The sequence below is a fragment of the Pseudochaenichthys georgianus genome, chromosome 14 (assembly GCF_902827115.2).
Source record: "Pseudochaenichthys georgianus chromosome 14, fPseGeo1.2, whole genome shotgun sequence".
In the NCBI taxonomy this organism is placed as follows: Eukaryota; Metazoa; Chordata; class Actinopteri; order Perciformes; family Channichthyidae; genus Pseudochaenichthys; species Pseudochaenichthys georgianus.
Window position 1 is genome coordinate 36155022 of NC_047516.1, and position 5320 is coordinate 36160341.

A 5320-nucleotide genomic window follows, 5' to 3' on the forward strand; every position below is an offset into this window, starting at 1 on the left:
GTACACAGCCGAAAAGAATCCGCCCCTTCCTTCAGACTTCCTTACAGAGCACCTCCTCCAACACACATGAACTCGCACATGACTTAGGTTGGCTATATAGTTCAGGGGAATTGTAAACCATACAAAACAGATAATTACCTGTCCAAGAGAAAAAGAGCGACCACGGTGTCAGATTTCAACTCGGTGTGTATGGGGGTTATTCCCTATCTTTATTCAAGAGCGTGGTATTTAAATTTGAGAGCATACTTTATTGATTTCCTTCACTCAAACCCTGTCATCGCACCAAAGACAAACCAAAGAGAAAAGGACACCTGGTATGAAGGTAGATATGGTGCAAAATGCGAGAGTGTGAAAACCTGATGTGAGCACTTGCAGAAAAAAAATCTGAGCTTGTGTGCATACATTTACACTTGTATAAAATATCCACGTAACTGTGAACCAAATGTACACTTGTATAAAATATCCACGTAACTGTGAATCAAATTTACACTTGTATAAAATATCCACGTAACTGTGAATCAAATTTACACTTGTAAAAAATATCCACGTAACTGTGAACCAAATTTGAAGTCACAGAAGAAAAAAATAAGTTTTGTAGCTTGTAGAAAAAAAAAATGAACTTAGAGATGAAATGTTCACTTGCAGAAAAATACATATTTTTTAAATATATTTTCCATTACAACTGCAACTTTATTTATTACAACCTCTCAAATCAGTCATTACAACTTGACGAATCTGCTCTGTGGCAGTATAAATCGACTAATCTGCGGTCTTGACAATTCAAAAGACAACATGTATTTAAAGACCAATCTTTATTTGAAGGTGCCTCTTAACCTGAGATATTAGTTATACAATAATAGTATTGACAATCTAAAAAAACGGAGCAACTCAACAGTCAACGAAAGACAGCAAGCGCATTTCGTGGCATCAGGCAGTGGCAAGTACTTCCGGCATATGCCACAGAGGCCGCTACTCTGTGGTAGCTGTGGCAAGTCCTTCCGGCATATGCCACAGATGCCACAACTTGCCGAGGCATCTGCCGCTGCTCAACGGGAGTTGCCACAAGATGCCAGAGTAAGAGAAGGTTTACTGTAGCTGCCACTCGCCTTCCGTGGCAAACGCTGCTATTTAAACCCGTATTTATCGTGTAAAATGTCGCTGTTTAGGCATGACTTTATCGAACTGATCTGTACACAGGACTGATGTGCGATCTCTGTTTTTCAAAAAGATTATACATTATCATTTCTATTCAATTTTACTTGGAGCATGGTTTGCTAAAATAAACAAACGTGCTATATTTATGATTAAATATTGGCAAGTGAGGGTTGCAACGCCCTTGGCAATTGTCGCTTCTTGAGGTGAGTTTCCACTGCGTAGCCTATGACTAGTAAAGACAAATAAATATCTGTATTGACACAGCAACGTGTACACTGGTGTTATTAGACTTGTCTACAGACTTAGGGCGGCTGTAACTGATTGCAGTTACCACTGCTAGTGAGATACTAAGGTTTACTTTATAAATTAGACAAAGGACTTATATTTGCCCCATGCCTTCAGCAGCAGCAGGCCATTCACTTTGATTTTATCCCGTTATGAAATGTCATAATTTCGACAATAAAGAAATGCTATAAACGTTATCTTGCACGTTTTATCGAACCATCTCCGTTTCTAACTTTCAATATATTTAAAAAGATATCTCTCTCTCATCTGCGTGCGGGGGCGGGGCCTCACAGACATGCTGCTGCGCTGTGCACACTCTTATTATACATCCATGTGGGCACACAGTTCTGCCGGTAATGAATATTAGGATACATTTTGTGAGGAAACTTTTCCACCAATAATTCCAATAAGTATTCACTTCAGGTTTACGAAAGTAACTGTATTCGGATTAGTTGTTTATCAAATGTAACGCGAGCTGAATACAGTTAGGCTACTTGGTTTTTGTATTCTGATTACGTAACGCCGTTACATGTATTCCGTTACAACCCAACCCTGTGTACAGATCATCAGTCCTGTGTACAGATAAGTTAGATAAAATCATGCCAAAACAGCGACATTTTACACGATAAATACGGGTTTAAATAGCAGCATTTGCCACGCAAGGCGAGTGGCAGCTACCGTAAATGTTCTCTCTGGCATCTTGTGGCAACTCCCGTTGAGCAGCGGCAGATGCCTCGGCAAGTTGTGGCATATGCCGGAAGTACTTGCCACAACTACCACAGAGTAGCGGCCTCTGTGGCATATGCCGGAAGGACTTGCCACTGCCTGCAGATGCCACGAAATGAGCCAGGCCCTACTGCAGTCAACTTTATATTTCTTATTGTCTAAAGCATTTATTATTTTCATTTTCCCCCTCTCATATTCAGTGTGGACGGATTGAGACAGTGTGGTGTCCAGAGGGCTGCAGAGACTTCAGGGAGAAACCTCCGTGTGATGGATATCCTGTCTGTTGGTTTGGAGAGGACTGAGGGTCTTTCCTCAGCGAGGAGGACCAGGCCTGATGGAGGAGGACCAGGCCTGATGGAGGAGCCCATGCTGGGCAAAGCTGATACCAACTGCACAGGCCTAGTCTGTCACGTTATTTGACTAAATGTGTTTACTTATACATTTAATAGGTTTACACCTTCTGTCCATATGTGCTTTTTATTTAAAACATTTGATTAACTTTTGGTTCACATTTCAATAAATTGTATTTGTATTTGCACTCCTTTTGTCCATTATTCTTACTGAAAATGTTATATTACACATTCACATCTGACTGAAGATTGGCCCCATTTATTTGTGACGTTGCAAACTCTGCGGTACAAGGCACAAGTGATGTGAAGCTCATAAAGTGAGGCAAATAGAAATAATCAGCTGATGGAGTGTAGATGTGGAAATAGGTGCATTCGATCAGCTGACTGTTTTTCGCCACACTTTATAAGCCTGACTATAACCACCCCTTCTCTGAGGTGCAGGCAGCGTCACAAACAAATGATGGTCCTGATAGACTACAAAAATATTCGGTGTGCAGATCTTTGTTTTCACAATAAAAGTAGTTTCTTAGTGAATGTCCTGTACTGGTCTTAAAATCTCATAACATCAGCTTTTAATGTTCCTCTTGGGAGTTCTTCTTGACACTCAGAGAAGGAGAAGATGTCGTGTCTTTCGGGCATGTCCTTTCCTAACAAAAATTACAGGAAACATAAAACATTATTGTAGAACAAGTGTGTTATTTATGAAAGAGGTGTGTTTGTGTGTTATGGGGCTGTTGATATAATTATTTTTTAATTGTAATCAGATTATGAATGAACAGTATGAAATTCATCAACATTGAAATATATGTTATTATCAAAATAATATTTAACTGTTGTCAAAACGTAGTGCAACTGTAGAAGCTTGCTCTGTTGTCTCACTGAAAGAATAACTTTTACCACGTTTTTTACAGACAATATTGAGAGATAAATAGTAGCAGTTCTCACTATGTGTTAAATATCTTTGCCTTCAATACATTAAATTAGAAAGCTGACAAAGTCATATTGCTTGTTAACATCTAAATGTGACTTTTTGCATGGAAAAAACCCTCAATTTAACTGATGTGTAGGTGATCTAGGATTTAGTATTGTTTAATGGAATGTATATCAGTGTATTAAAGTCAATACTTCATTCATTTAAACCAATATCTTTCTTGATTCTGTGTACAGTATGAAAAAAGAGTCTTAGTACCTTTGCTGAAGTTCACTGCTGTGAGGAGACCAGTTCTGTCTCTCCCTCTCTGGTCCAGCCTGTCTGCATCACCTGGACACTTTAAACAAACAGATATATATATATATGTAAAGTACCATGTGTACAAACAATATAACTGATTCTCTTCTGTTGAACATGTTGGATTGTGTATTGTCCAAGTCAGGGTCCTTTTTATTTTACTGTAACTTTAGAAATTGTGTTACCAATGCTTACTGTTTATTTGATATCAATTTGTAATACAATTAATAAAAACAACAAGGTTTGGGTTCGTTCTTCAGATGACTGTGACGTTAACTTGTAAGCTCAATAATGAACTCCAGCTCAACCAACCATATTATAATATCTAAGTAATCATCTTGAAATATGACATTAATAATTGTAATATACACACATCTTATTGTGAGGTTGATTTCACATACACTACTTCGACGTTAGCTAAATAGAAAATAGCATGGATAATTTACAAAGGCTTTAAAAACACAGCAGGAGCCCAAGACAATTATAAAACTTGTCATTATTTCAGTACAGTTCAATTGGTTTTATTTTCATAAACGGTTATCAACCGTTAGTGCCAAAGCAGTAGGCTATAATATATGAATTACTGCTGTATAGACTACAACCACTACTTGTTTAGCTAGCATAAACTCAACAAAGCTAGCGTTAGCTGGCTGACTGACGTTATTTCGCCGCTAAACTGCACGATATAAAACGGTGGTCTTCAAAGCGGATTTAATCCTCAATCACAATAATAATATTCAAAGTAATACTGGGCAAGTAATGGGCAAAACTTACCGTTGATTGACGCGCCATGTCAGCGGACTGGTAGCGACACGAACCGTTAGTCATCCGTTAGTCATCGCTGTCATCCGGTTCGACCTGACTGTGACTGTGACTGACCCAGAGCCATATAATAGAAGAGTTACGACAACGGAAGTCCAAAAACGGTTATCGTCACGTGGTTCATGTAGACGAGCATAGACATATAAAGAGTAGACGCCGCATCGACCGCTACTGCCTATTGGCGCTGACGAGCCGTGGGCCCGCCATCTTGGACCGGTCACCCGCTCCACTCAGTGTAATCTGTCTGGCAGGCGCAATGAAGTGTCTGCGCATTTTATCAATCATAACTCGCTGAATACAAAACTGATTTTCACGGGGGGGGTTTTCTGCAAACGTCATATATGTAGGCATGATACCGGACACATGATTCGGCGTATTTTAATATTCATAGTAGGCTTAACAGCAATAGAATATTCTGGTATTTGATAGCCTATGTTATGTATGATAGGTATTTTGCAAAAGACACACGATATATAATATATACACACACACACATAAAAAAACACTAATGGTCTATATATGATAGAGAAGCATATTGTGTAGGCCTATACTCAGCTATTTTAATAAGTTGAAAAATGAAGAAACAATAATACATTATACATAGACAGAAGTTATATATCAGTAAAAATGAATATCTATGTCATAAAAAATGAAAATGTACTTCTACATCTATATAAAAAATGTAAATGTTCAAGTTAAACACAAGAACATGACACCACCCCGCCCAAACCATATTTACACAAAGTTGCTCATG

The 5320-nt window shown here is 38.5% G+C and overlaps 1 long non-coding RNA gene across 1 annotated transcript; it reads right to left on the bottom strand.

Moving 5' to 3' along the window:
- Window positions 1–3065: 3065 nt before the first annotated feature.
- Window positions 3066–4635, bottom strand: LOC139435122 (uncharacterized). Its single transcript, XR_011644396.1, has 3 exons — window positions 4519–4635; window positions 3706–3784; window positions 3066–3163 (listed from the first exon to the last, which is right to left on the bottom strand). It is a non-coding gene; the product is annotated as an uncharacterized lncRNA (long non-coding RNA).
- Between the last annotated feature and the right edge of the window lie 685 nt (window positions 4636–5320).